Here is a 15,209-nt window from a genome sequence, read left to right on the forward strand (position 1 = left end):
TCTTTGATGTTCATGAGACCTGTCATTCATATGTTAATGCTGTGAGATGAAGTTGACAGAGGGATTACGTACATGCCTGGATATCTGTCTGAGAGTGCTGCTTATTTGCCCTAATAGCATGTTCTTGTTTAGTTAGTGAATTTGCCTTATCCAGCTAGCTGTCTGATACCTGTACTTGTCCTTGAGTTATCTTGAAGGAAGAATCTTTCTGCCTGAACACCCTCCTGATGCCATGTAATCCATTCATGAGGTCCAACTATTTGAGGTCCCCATCCCTTCTATTTTCTTCTTTCTTGCTTGAGTAAACAGAAGAGATGCATTCGATCCGTTCAAGAGCCTGTCTGCATTTTGGTGCATATATGACTTCATACCCATCCTTTTGAGCAGACAGTGTGTGTGTGCATTCTGCTACCTTGAATCTGAGGTAAAAAATAACTATCCGTTTAAACAGAGCCTGGTACAGCATTTATTGAGGTAGGAGAACCATCCTTTAGTTTGATCTCTGAGCATTAGCTTTTTAACTGTATTGTTTAGAAGAGGAAGAGACAGCAATGATATGAACAGCCAAAATAATCAGTATCAGTCCAGCAATGTGTGACAGCTCCTCTCTGTGATCTCTCACTGCATTATGGGAATAGAAACACACATTCATCCAGTGCACATATTGTATATTAACTGAGGAGATACTTTCTGAACAAAAACAGCATTCCCAGTGTGCGTTTGCAATTCATTATATCTAGGAATGGAGCCATATACCCTGTTAAAGCCACATCTGCTACAAAATGCAACAGCTTGTCAGCTTTCTGCTTGCCGAACATACTACAGTCTGGTGCTCTCCTGTCTGTGTTGGACTTGTCTTAGAGTCCCAGCCTTGTTGATTCATCTATTGGAAGAATCAAAACTGCATGGAGATTGTCTTTTTCTGCCCCGTCAGCTGGGACTTGTGGGGAAATTATACTGGGCTAAGGAAGAAAACTGAGATCCCGTAAAAAACTTCTCGATGTAGAAGAAGAATGAGATCATTAGTGCACATGGGAGATTTTTATTTGTAGAGCTCTGGATGTGGTGCAAATGTGTCTCCCTTCCAGTAGAAATCAAGGCACAAGGTGCAGGAGCATTCCCTGACCCAAGCCGTTGCTAAAGTGTGCACACAGAACTGTGATCCTGGAAGAGCTCCTGGATCTGCCAGTTTGGGTGAGATTGTAGTACATCTCTAGTTCCTGTGACAGCTCATCTCAGAAAGCAAAAAATGATAACTGAGCCCCTCACAAATGGATCACAGAATCATGCTATCAAGGAGTCTGGAAGGCAACTCTGGAGGCTTCCTTGTCCAACTGCCTTGCTCAAATCAGAGCCGGCTAGAGCAGCTTGCTTAAGATATTGTAGAGGTGAGCTTTGAATACTTCCAAGGATGGAGACTCTACAACATCTTCTCAGCAGCCTGTTTCGCTGTTTGACTGCTCCTGCAGTAAAAAAAAAAAAAAAAAAAAAAAAAAGAGTTTTCTTCAGTTTATGCCCACTGCTTCTTACCTTTTCATTGGGTACTACTGAGAAGAGTCTGGCTTCACTGGCTTCACTCCCCTCATTAGGTAATTATACACATTGCCAGGATTCTTTACTCCACACTGAACAACCCCATCTCTCTCAGCCTCTCCTAGTATGTCATATACTCCAGTCCCTTAATTATCTTTGTGGCTTTACTTTCGCTGAACTCTCCCCATTGTATCCATGTCTTGAGCTGAGGAGCCCAAATCTTGGCCAAACACTCCAGATATGTCTCACCACTACTGAGCAGAAGACAAGGGTCACCTTCGATCTACTGGCAATGCTCTGCTTTGCCTGCAGCCCAGGATGCTGTTAGTTGCCTTTGCAGTATGGGTGCTTTGCTGGCTCATGGTCAGCTTGCTGTCCACCTGAGATCCAAGGACTTTCTTCGCAGACCTGCTTTGCAGATGGTTGGTCCTGAGTGTGTACTGGTGCCTGGGGTTACTCCCCCCTGGTTGCAGGACTTAGCACTTCCCCTCTGTTGAACTTCATGGTGTTCCTGTCAGTCTGTTTCTTCAACCTATTGAGGTCCCTCTGGATGGTGGCATGACTCTCTGGTATGTCAGCCACTTCTCTCAGTTTTGTATCATTTTGTTGAAGTTCATCCAGGTCATCAATGATGTTATGAGACTGGACCCTGTATCAGCCCCTGTGGTGCACAATTAGTTGCTGACTTCTAGCTGGACTTTGTGCTACTGACCACAAACAACCCACTGGATCACCTGTCCCTACCTTCATTTTGTGTATTCTTCCTTTTAAAGTATGACTTTAGTCAGGAGCTCCTTCTTCATCCATGCAGGCCTCCTGTCACCACTGCTTGACTTCCTGCACATGGAAATGGACAATTCTTGAACTTCACATCTCCAGTAAGTTCTAACTTGTTTGTAGGTTTGAAATCCAGCAAAACACTCCTTCTCTCCCCCCCACCCCAGCGGCTTCTTGATCACCTGTGTTGAGAACTTATCAGCAATACACCCCAGAGACCTCCTCAATTGCTTATGTCCTTCTGTGTTATCCCTGCAGCAGATACTGAGGTGTTTCATTTTCCATGAAGGTCAGGGCCTGGAAATGTGAAGCTTCTTCCACTTCTCTGAAGAAAAGTCCTTCTTCCTGATCATGACTCTGTACCAAACAGCCAAGAACATGTTGTACATGTTGTTCTGCCCACTAATTCAGACCCATAAGCTTTCATATGGTTCCTTACCCATCCCCAGGCAAAAGTTTCACACATCCCCATTGCTCTCTCATGTACAAGGCAACTCCACTCCTCATCATCCTTGTCTGTCCTTCTCAGGGAGCCTATATTACTCCCTTCGTTACTCCAATCATGTGAACTATCCCATCACATCTCCATGACCTCAAAAAGATCATAGCCCTGCATAGCCCTGCACCTGCATTCAGACCTCTAGTTTCTTCCTGCTTGCTTCCCACACTGTACACATCAGTGTACAGACACTTCAGAGAGACTCTCAACTAATGTTGATTTCCCAGAGAACATATGAAATCTTCCTCCATATTGCTTCCCTGTAGGTACTTCCATATTTGTGTGCATGTGGTGGGGGTAGGCCTTCTTCTGTCCTGTTTTGATAATTAAAGGTCTCTTTTGTTCACGTGACTCTTCGCCTTTCACTTACCAGCCTGGTCCACCTCTTCTGTCATTCTCACTGTCACTTCTAGTTTAAAGCCCTTTTCACTACATTGGCCAACCTATGGCAAAGATGGTTTTGCCCTCTTGGTCAGATTTCATCCTTTCTTGGCACTTCTTTAGAGAGGATCCCTGGGTCCTAAAAGCTGAATCTCTGTTATCAACACCATGTGTGCAAACACTGGTTGATGTGCAGAATCCATCCACTCATGGAATCATAGAATGGCTTGGGTTGGAAGAGACCTTAAGGATCATTTATTTCCAGCCCCCCTGACATGTGCAGAGATGCCTTCCACCAGACCAGGCTGCCAAAAGCTCCACCCAACCCAGCACTGAACTTTTTCAATGATGGGAAATTGACAGCTTCCCTGGGCAACCTGTTGCTGTACCTCACCCCTCATAGTAAAGAATTTCCTCCTAATGTCTAATTTAAATCTCCCTGCTTTTAGTTTTAAATCATTCTCTCTGTCCTGCCACTATTTGCCCATGTATGAAGTCGCTCTCCATCTTTTTTATAACCCCCTTTTTAAGTACTGAAAGGTCGCAATGAGCTCTCCCTTTCTCTTCTTCCCAGCTCTCTCAGTCTTTCTTCATAGAAGAGTTGCTTCAGCCTTCTGGTCAATTTTGTGTCCCTTCAGTGGACCTGCTCTAACAGATCCACATCTGTTTTGTGCTGAGGCCTCAGACCTGGTTGCAGTGCTCCTTGAGCCCTTCATCTCTGTAAGGTCCAAGGAGACACCACTGGACACGCATGCCCTTAGCCTTCACGTCAGAGCCATATAATAACCATGACCTCTCCTGGCCATGCCAATGTAGAAGAGCAGATGAGCCTTGGTAGTTTCTCCACAATGTCCCAGATCCAAGCCCCTGCCAAACGGCAAACCTCCCTGGTGTCAGGGTGGCACAGGGGCTTCTGTCCCCTACTGCTGCTTCTTGTGCTTCAACCTTCGCTGCCATGTGGCTTGTGTGCCACCACCTCTGGCCATATCACAGAAGTAGGTTTGTCTCCATGGGGACTTTGATAAGGTCCAGAGGACCGCTTTCCTTATCTCTGATGCCACACAGATTTCCCACCCACCTGTGGCGAGGACCCTATCTCCCCAGCCCCAGCCTCTATGAGAGTCCCAGGCAAATAGCAGCCCAGCCTAGAGAATCATGTCCTATCCTCAGGAGCTCAAGCTGAGATGAGAAGATTGAAGTTCATGTCTTTGTGCATCCTTACACGATTACAGACCCCAGTCATTTTATCTATATACACACATCAGAGGGTGTCATTTAAGCAAATAAAGCCCTTTCTTCTACAGACAGGAAGGAAATGTGGGTGGTATTTTGTCCCTAATGTGAAAGTACCCGAGGAACTCAAAAAATTGGGAATATACAATTTATCTAAAAAGAAAAATTTGTTGTATCTTGGAAGAATTACTGTATCAGCTAGCTTCAACTGGCATGTAAAACTGCAGATAGTACTGTGAATCAGTGGTATTTTCTGATAGATGTGTGTTCTTATTCATGTATGTGTATTAAAATGCTTAACTGTTTTGATTAGCCTAATAGAAAATAGAACTTGGAAATAAACTTTTCAAAATATTTCCACAAAACACAGTGTTATTTAAAAACTGTCAGAAAGTGAGTTGGCATTATACTGATTTTTGCAGGAAGGCAAGTACAAGTATTTATTTTGAAGGGGATAGAATAAAGAAGGATCAGAGATACCATTTCATTCTTCTCTGTATTTTACTTCCTTTTAGATTTCTAAGTCTCTCACAAAGCAAATGTCATTTTGAAGATGCAAAACTAAAAAACACTAAAAATCAGCTTTCTTCAAGAATGTCACTGTGCTTTACTCCCATTTGCCAGTAGAAAGTATGTGTTCTGAATTTCAATTAAGTACAGTTTTAGGAAGGCAGAAGACCTCATGAGGCAGCTATAGAGCCAGCTCCAAAATAGCGCCATGGGATAACCGCATTGGTTCCAGTGTCTGATGTTTTTCTGTGATCTCTTCATATTACTTCAACTGTTATTTAACCCTTAGAAACTGACACACAAAAGCCCTAGGAAAAAGAGTCAGTTCAATAAAATTCTATATTTAGTCTTATTGGTAAAACTGCTGTATAACCATTAGGAGCACTGAGATCCCCAATTTCCAAATCTTTGAATTTTCATGGTGAATGAAGAGAAATACAGTCTAGTCATTAAAAAAGAAGTTTGTATGCCCATCGTCCAAGTTAGATCTAGTGTCCACTAAACAGTATTTCCTGTGACCTCATAAGGCTCTGATTATTTTTCAATAAAAATTGAAGAACAGCAGGATGGCTTCCCATGAGTTACTCTAGAACAATCGATCTCTGGAGCCCAATGTTTTAAAAAGAAATTTCTTAGTGCAATTGATCTGAAACAAACAAACAAACAAACAAAAAACAACTTGATAATAAAGTTTTACCAAGAGATTGCACTCTTAATACTAAAGACCAAAATTGTTAGCATTTTTGGACCTACAAGTAAGCAAAGAACTGCTGATCTTCTGTATTAGGCTCTTTTTTATAAGCTATTGAAAAACAAATACAAATTCTTTAGAAATCCTGGTTGTGTTCTTCACCAGAAAGTTGTAGAGTCTCTTGAGGCTAGATGATAGTGAGTTAAGGTAATCTTGAAGAGCGGTGTTTTCCTGTCTCTTGTGCCAGCTGTGTGTGTTGATGCAGAGCTGCCTCTTTACTTCCTTACACTCTTCTAGACTCAGAACTCTGAGAACCAGGAAGTTGGTTGCTATTTCAATAATGCATTTTTAAACAATACCTCATATTTCTGCAGCACTGGTGCTGTTGCTTCCTCTTAGATAGGACAGAACAGTTAAAAGGCAGAAGAACAGTTGCACCAAGGAATTTGTAGCTATTTCTAACATAGCCTCACACTTCATTTTTCCCAAGAAAACACCATTCTGCTTCCTCAAAGTGCCTTACTACTTCCTTTTTCAAAGTTCCCACACCATTTTACAACAGATGTCATTTAATACCAATCTTTCCCCCATCCATCAAAAGACCCCCAGTCATTCCCAGAGTGTACTTGCTGCTAATAATTCCCTTGGTAATAAGAAGCAGCTGTTACAGCAGCCCTAGATCCCATCAACAAAATATGCTTTGCTGTATGTTTTTCAATACATACCAAGGTTGTGCTTAGGGAAGACGTGCATATACCCCTAGCCTATGGAGAAGAGTTTCTTTGACCTTATATCTCAGTCACAGACTTGTCAAGCCTCTCTAGCTTTCCCACTTAACATGGTGAATGTAACTGGAAGACAAAAAAGATCATTCCCAGAGGCTGCTGCCCACAGCATATGGCTAAGGTAAAACAGCTTGCAACTTAATTTGTTTTTCAAAGGCTTGATATTTCTCAAAGTCAATACATTGCAAGAGCAAGATACATCGCCAGGGAAACTTAATACTGGATTCATTAAGATTTTGTGTTGAATTCTGTCTCAATGGTTAGTATTTATGGACTAGGTGTTAAGTATTTTAGATTTCGTTGTTTTGGTCTTTTGTCTTTGCAACAAAAAATATGTAGGCTGAAGAGACATGCGTATAGAATTGATTCAGCCCAGAGAAGTTACATGTGAGTTAAAAGTACATATTCTCAAGCGACCTGTACATGTAATATAAAGCTTGATGTGAATATTATATTTGGTTTGGTACAGAAACAAAACAAAAATATACGGAAACTTTTGTCATTACATGTCTGCATTGAAACATGTCACAAACATGAGTTGTGTTTGGAAGATGTTCCTAAAGGTAGTATAGTGACATACATTATTAAAACAGGCCTTTTTGATTTCAAAAATTGTGTCAAATATATCCCAAAACATGTTTAATTACCAGTGTCAGAAAAGCTTCATATATGCCTGCTCTGCTGATTGACCCAACGTAGACTCTTTTTAAAAAATTATAAGACTTGGAGTCAATTCCCTGGAGGGTCCCCAAAGCATTTCCTGGATAATAATGATGCAATAGTTTCCTATCCTATTGATGGTTGTCCCAGAGCACCTCAGAACAAATGCTCCTGTTCCCTGAAAGCTGCTCAAGTACCAGGATGCTGCTATAAATGGTTGAAATGTGATGCAGTTTCCCCTTCAACTTCCTCCAGCTCAGCCTAATGGGGATTAAGAGCCATTAAAGGCTCTTTGCAGCATATGCAGTTGCTATTGATCAGTTATGTTAGCCAATGATCTGATTACAATCGTCTTTTTTTTTTTTTTTTTTCTTTTCCCAGTGCTTTACTGGCAGAAAGAAACATACAAACAACATACAAAAAAAGGTAAGGAATGAAGGTACTGGGCCTCTCTGTGTGTGCTAAGAATTTTAGTTGCTAAAATGAAAGATTGCCTCTGTCTCTGTCCATGAGTAAAAGATTCTACTTTTAATCCAGGAAGCAAGGCTGGAGTGAAAACAGATATATGAGTAGAGCTCAGCTAGCTTGTCTTGCACAGTGGGTTCTACATTCTGCTGAATGATAGCAGAGCTGAAACAAGGTGAGTGTGAGAAATGCCTCTCACTTTCAGTGGTATAAAGTCAGGAAAACATCAGAAAGATAGGCGTGTCGTTTCCTGTCCCCTTGGGTTGGCCAAGTGGTTGCCTGTGCTGAGTCAGCATTCTAACCCCTGGGCTTTTCACAAAGCTATAGAATCACAGAAGCATAGAGTATCTTGAGTTGGAAGTGACCTGCAAGGATCATCAAGTCCAATTCCTGGCTCCATGCAGGACCACCCAAAAAATCAGACCATGGGTCTGAAAGCATTGTCCAAATGCTTGATTCCATGATCACAGGCTTGGTGCCATGATCATTTCCCTGGGGAGCCTTTTCAAGTGCCCAACCACCCTCTCAGTAAAGAACCTTTTCCTAATATCCAACCAGAACCTCCTCTGATGCAGTTTCCTGCTGTCAGGTAGGTATAACACCTCTTGATAAAAGAACCCAGCTGTAATTCTTTGCTGTACTGAACCCAGTTAATTGTGTGCAAATAGGTACTGGACTGAGCCTTGTGAAGGGGGTAGCAGTATATCAGCCCCTACTTAGACTGCCAAAGAATCTCTCAGGAAAGGGTCCAGGGTACCATCAGTAAAATACCAGCACATTACTTATGAAATGCAGCATGGGTAGGTGTCCAGGGCAAAAACATGATCTTGGTCTGACAGTGAAAGGAAATGTAAGGGACAGAATGTGAGTTAAGAAAAGAAGCAGGAGAGGTGTATTCCACTTTGCCCGATGCAATACTTTGATCTCAATTCCTAAAAAGAGCACAACATGTTTTGTGTTTTTCCTAATTTCATGAAGTGCAATTATCCCAGAGCAGTCTGGAATTCCACAAAAGATTGCTGAACCCTCCATGTCCAGAGAGACCTCCCTCAGAAGACAACGACCTGTTTCAGAAGCATAAACATGAGCAGAATTATGCTTGCTTGACTTTGGAAGTCCCAGCTCTTATTGGCAGCTGAATGACTCCCTAGAGCACATTGTTGTTTTTAGAATGGACAAAAACTCAAGCAGGGCACAAATAAGCTATCTAGTTCAGCATTACCCTGGGGCAGGAGGCTGCAGCCCTATTCTAACCTTTGATGATTTGTACACATTTGTTTGCTCTATGTATGATGTAGAAATTCATAGAACATTTTACTGAGCCTTTATACATCTGAGTCTTGAGTGTTTTTCTTTTTTGTGGTAGTTTCCAGCTGTAAACTTCAGTTCTAAGAGAAAATGTTTTTGATAACTAAGAGATCACAATGCTCCAAAACCCTGACTCCTGCAGGCAACGCTGGAGAACATGTTTCCTATGAAGTGTTCTCAGAGTTCATTAGATCAGATTTCAGATTTTCTTTCTAAAACAGGAGGATTTGGGTTGTGTTTGTGCTGCTGCTGCTGTTCCTGCACCATGCAGAGTTCTTGACATGGAGTGGGGAGCATCAGTATCCTTATAGGCTGCTGTTTGGCTAGAGGCATAACTCCTCAAGATAATTTGTTTGTTACTCTTAACTTCAGTACAGAAATGAGCTGAGAGTCATCATCATCCCCTCCTGACAGATGCCACTGGCATGGAAATGTGCCTCCAGCAGATGCATGGTGAGAACATTCATATGGAGGGAGCTGTGGTGAGAATCAGGAGGGTCAGAGCAGACTTTGACCGTGCTGAAAGAAACTGTGAAAGCTGTTACACAGCATCGATGGTTTTTTGGACAGGGGAGAATACTGTGGGACCTCTGTGTAGAAAAGGAAATAAGTCACTCTGGAGTACCAACTGAACACATGATGAGACGCAGGGAGAGTGAGTGGGAGGATGGGATGCTTTCTACTGAGGCTTCCAGCATAGCTGTAGGAACCAGGACAGTAGCAGTGACACAATACATAAGAGAAGCCTCCAGTAAGTTCTTCCTCCAGGGCTACTAGCAAAATAGCCCTCCAGTATACCACTAGCAAAAAGTATTCATAAATTATCAAGAAGAGCTCCTTTCCAGTGAATTGTTAGGACTTCTACCTGCTTTTCCATCTTCACAACCTTGAATTCAGTTACTCTGGATATATGCATCTCTGGATTTTACATTTAGAGCCATAATGCAATCTTGCCATACTGACTTGCTTTACTTTGTGCACTTTGGTCTTATGCAGGGCTGTCTTCTCTCCAGCAAAGTTGATCAAGAAACTGGGTGCAGTGGAACTGCTGACAGCAGCTACTTGCTATAAAAAGCTAATAGTACTTTGTGGACCATGAGAGGAATGACAGAAATACAACTTAAATTCTGGACTGTTTACAATCTACTTTGATGAAATAGTGCCCTGACACTGGAACAGTGAGATCAGTTTCTCCACGTTGCAGCTGTTGTTCACAACAGTGGTAGGTCAGAATTTTCTGTGTCAGTCAATCATTTTACCTGTGACTTTGAAAATGCTGCCAGCTCTTTGATAGTGAAAATCTTATGATTTTACTGACAGAATATTTTTGACTAATCTTTTAATAGTGCCTGGCAGTACCCCTGTGCTGTTTTACTGTCTTGTCTTCAAATACTTGGCTTAGAATGGATGGCACTTTTCATGGTTTTATATGGAAATATGGTCTAAGTTGAAGCTGCCTGCCATTTCTTCAGAGAGGTCACCTCTGGCTTAGGTAGCTACCTGCTCCACTTATTTCTTTCATATGCAGTGAGTTAAAAAATAAAATGGGCTGGACAGTGAGTGTGGAGTATGCAGAACTGAAGCAGGAAGGAGAAGAAAGGAAAGAAGGATTCCTAAAGACGTAAATTTTAATAAATTTGCTGATAAAAATAGAGAAAACAAAACTTTGCATAAAACACAGTTTGAGTAATTCCTTTGGAATCCAGTTATTTAGATTTTGACTATGTTACTTCTGCCAAAAATGACGAAAAATGTGTGTGCATGTATGTAATATATATCTATACTGTATATATTTATATATAACGTATGTCTGTTCTACAAGTCTGTAATTCCTGTCTTAACTTTATACAGTCAGCTTCACAGTTCCCCAGATCTCTTATGCTCCTGAGGTATCAAAAAATTTAGGTGGTTAAGTCTTCAAACTTTTAGGAAGTTGGAATACAAATACTTGAGTTTACCCTAGGTGAAGCATCTGGGACAGTTATGTCTCATCTAATGCTTAATGGCCCAATTGCTTGGTAGACCCATTCATAATTCATCAGACATCTGATTAAACGTAGCTTAGTCTGACTCATGTGGTAGTGTTGAGGCTAAATTAAAGGCAAAACATTATACTTGCACAACTTGCCAATATATGATAAGCATGTAGAATGAACTCTCTCCTGCTGATTAAAATATATGAATCATTTTATATGGTCCTATATTCCAAAGAATACAGATTCCCTTTTTCTCTGGGATAGCAGAAATTTCTGTTTACTTTGATAATTGTTTCCTCTTTTTCTTTCTTTTCATCTTTTTTTTTTTTCCTTTCTTTCTTTCTTTCTTTCTTTGGAAACAAGACAGGCTTACACCTTAAATATCTATATCAATTGCATATGTAGCACACCTCACACAAGACCAAGACTGGGCATATAAGGATCCCCTGGGCAGGTGATAAACTCACTATCTGTTTCTTAATATTATGCAAAATACTTCTGTTATGCAGAAGAACTGCATTCTACCAGTGTTCTTTATTTCTTTTCATGTTGTAAAGTTCAGTACTGTGTATTATTTCAGTTTCTATATCATTTTATTTCAGCTTTTAGAATATATGTCAAGAGAATTTAAGTATAGTACAGTGTTACCATTTACCATAATGATGATCTCTATTTAATAACATAACACAGGAAGAATCTTACCCCGTATATATCTCTTGAAAAGTCATAGAAAATAGGGTCTCTGACAAAATATTGGAGCAAAACAGCCACTAATCTCAGCTTCAGAAAGAGAAAATGAAGAGCAATTCTGGCAATAACAGTATGAGCATTTAATTACTAAGCATAGTGTTAAAAGGAAATGTAATATATTTTTATAACCTCACAAGAACAATAAAACAGTAAATAATTAAAAGCATGCATTTGTAAGGAAATATATCTTACAGATAAATGTGATGTCCTGCTCATAAAAGGTTAAAGATTGGATATGTTGAGGGAACTCATTGTATGTTAATATGGAGCCATCAGATGCAGCCCTATAGTTAAGTATGAATTTTGCAATAAAAACAGGAAATCAACTTTGTTTTGTTTGAAAATTATTAGGTATTTTTCCTTTTTGAGTACAAAGTACTATTTCTGAGAATTCCCAAGCAGATTTACTAATTAGAGTTAAAGAATCCTTTTAAAATTCCCTTTAAGGAAAGATATATCAAATCTTTTTTTGTTGTCCTAAGGGATCTTGATAAAACAGACTTTTCAAATTCTCCATAGAATTAAAAGTCACTGGCATATTATGCATATGCTATATTTGAAGATTTCTTTAGGAGCAGTGATCTTTCTATATTCATAAATCATTTTCTCCTACTGTAAGGCTAACACATAAAATATTCAGAAAAGCTAGCAAGAAATTACTGTCTTTCAAATGACAGCCATCTCCCATTGTTGATAGGCATATGGACAGAGTCTGACCCAAGCAGAGGTGAGCATATCCACCAGTTTCAGACAGCCTAGCAAATCCTAACCAAGGGCGATTTGGCTTCATTCTCATTGTATATGCTAGAGAGAAGCAGGCATACTCGTTAAGGCTGCCATCAGTGGGTCATGAAACATATCATTTTACAACCATTATTAGAGATCATACCAGTCTATTAAGACTCAGATGATGAAGTTAGACTTCCCTATTACTCTGTCTTGAGCTAAAGCCAAGAATTTTTCAGGCTAAGGGTTGAGAAAACAACAAGGAATGGAAGGAGGTAGATAAGAGCTGGGGGCAGGGAAAGAGAGAGAGATGGAAAGACAGAGAGCTGTATACAATCCATATATTGATGGATTTGCAGCACAAATGCTTCAGTCATCCTTAGCAGTTTGACATGAACATTTGCTGGGGAATTAATGAATGGAGCGAGAACTGAGAAGAAAGTTCTTTTGGGGAGGAGCACTAGTGAGTTAGCCTTATCCTCTGATGAGGGGAAGGGGCATTGGGCTGTGTATTTCCACTACTCGCTGAATGCCTGTAGCTGTAGGAGAAAGCATATGTGGATCCAGACTCAGTAAAGGGGGAAGAATGGGAAAACCAGCATTTTTGTCATTTTAAAGCAGAGCTCTGTTTCATGTGTGTTTCGTCTCCCTTTCAGTAGCTTTTCAAGGGCATTTGTAAAACAATGATTTGATCATGGAAAGCAAATTCTGGATGGCTAGATAAAAAAAATAAAAATGTTTGATTCAATGGCAAGAAGACTTATTTAACAGTGTCTGGCTTTAGAAGAGGACACTCTCCAGTGAGATAACAGAAAAGACATCACATGACATTGGCATCTGACTCTGCAAAGAACCATCACAATAAATTTGGAGAAGAAATCCATAATCTGAAATGTGTTTGTATAACATATACTACCTTATATAATAGTGGAAAGGATTGTAAACATTTGATGATTGCTAATACACTGTCAGGAGGAAAAAAAAAAAAAAAGAGTATTAATTGTACTCACTTCTGGAACAGTTAGTCTTGTAATTTCAGTTTTTACCTTCCACATTTTCCACAGAAGTGTTAATCTTTTGAGCCTCCTAGCCAGAGTCTCTGGAAGGCTAGCTTCCCGCTGCTGCACTCCCCTCTTTGTGTGGAAAAAAAAAAAAAAAAAAAAAAAAAAAAAACACAACAAAAAGTGATTTGCTTTTTGTATGCTATTTATAGAGAGCTTCTCCACAGAGATGGCGTCCCCTCCCCCCGACAGCTCCGAGCATCCTCGTACTGCAGCACCCGCCACCTGATGTCCTATTTTCTCATTGGCTCTAGCTGTACCCAAACCCTGTGACTCCTCTGAGCTCACACCCAGCTGTACCAGATCCGAGTCTCCTGCAGCGAGGCATAATCTTCACTTTCACTTCTGTCATTTGTCCCTAATATGCCAAAGCATCTGAACAAGTGCTTGTATTCATTCCCAGAGCCCCCCATCCTAGGTTCAGCCTGGAGGTCACTATGGGAATAAATGTGCTCCTCGGCTCTCCAAGGTGGTAAGCAGCTCTGTTACGGGATCTCCGCTCCTTGCAGGAGGACTGTAACCCATATCATCACATCTGAAACAGAGATTTTATATTCAGATGACCTTCTATTTCTGGAGATTGTAAATACTGTTGCTCCCTACATCTGCTGTTTAAGTAAAAGTCAGGGGACCGATTAACTTTCTCAATGGGATTTCCCTGCGAGGATAAAGCCAGGTGACTGTGACAAGGTCACTAAGAAAAGCAGTCTTGTGATTTTAAGCTTGACAGAAATCTGGCAGGAAGCACAGATGAGAGAAATGTCACACTTAGGCAATGATAACCTTAAATATCAGAGACTGAGCTCAGAAATGCTTTTTTTCTTTTTTTTTTTTTCTTTTTTTTTTTTTTTTCGGCCCATCAGAAAGGTTCATGAAATATGTCTGTTTGTTCATTCCTCCAGGAGACCCTCTCTGTTCTTACATCTCAGTGTGTTATGATAAATAATGCATTGCCTTCCCAATAGCCTTGATAAAACTGCTTCCTTAACCATATGAGGAGTACATTTCAAAAAGAGAACAAGCAGAACACAGAGATGGAAATTAACCCCAGGACCGCCAGCCTCCATTAGCAATAATGGTGTCTGACAATTCCGGGGTTAAATGAGAAGTAGGTGCCTTTTTACTGAGTTCTGCTCTTTGTTCTTGCTTTAGTGTGTGTCATTGTGGAGACTGTCATGTAAGGTTAATGACAGCCTCTCATTACCCTTGTCAAATATGTAATAATGTGGCCCAACAACAGGGCTGAATGGCTCCTGCTTGTCAGACCCCTATGTTTTGCCTAGCAGATGGTCACTGTGTTTGGAGAGGCCCTCAGATCCATCAGTGCTATCCTGAACACGTGTGTGAGGGCGGCATTTTTCCCTGATGGGACAGCTCGTGGATGGAATACTAATTGGGCACAGCAAGACAACTGAGGATTTATTTATTTTTATTCCTGGTAGAAATATGTTGTGTTCCAGGGAGAGGAGGGGGAGGGAGGGAGAGGCAATCCCCCACTTCCACCGCCAACCCTGTTCTTATTGTCTGACTCCTTACACTAGCGAAATCTCCACTTGTTATACCTTATGCTGAAAATCTGGGCTCCTCAGCTACAGTGTTAATGGCCACAGAAATTCAGACTTTAACCAACTTTTGATTCTACATTTGAAAAATCTGACTTCTATTCCCCCATTTATTAAAAAAAAAAAAAAAGTGACGGAGATATTGCTTATACACTCTAAGTTTTGGAGAGCATCATGTTAACTTATCCCCTTGATATTACATCCCTAGTTATTAGGGTTAAATATTTATGTTGTGGTAGCTGATCCTCCTGTGTTACGTAGTGTGCCAACAGAAAATACCTGTTCCTACTCA

The 15,209-nt window shown here is 40.6% G+C and overlaps 1 long non-coding RNA gene across 1 annotated transcript; it reads left to right on the forward strand.

Moving 5' to 3' along the window:
- Positions 1–7,329: 7,329 nt before the first annotated feature.
- Positions 7,330–10,663, forward strand: LOC137851816 (uncharacterized). The gene is made up of 2 exons (XR_011093497.1): positions 7,330–7,495; positions 9,839–10,663. It is a non-coding gene; the product is annotated as an uncharacterized lncRNA (long non-coding RNA).
- The last annotated feature ends 4,546 nt before the right edge of the window (positions 10,664–15,209 follow it).

This window comes from Anas acuta, chromosome 2 (assembly GCF_963932015.1).
Source record: "Anas acuta chromosome 2, bAnaAcu1.1, whole genome shotgun sequence".
Lineage (NCBI taxonomy): Eukaryota > Metazoa > Chordata > Aves > Anseriformes > Anatidae > Anas > Anas acuta.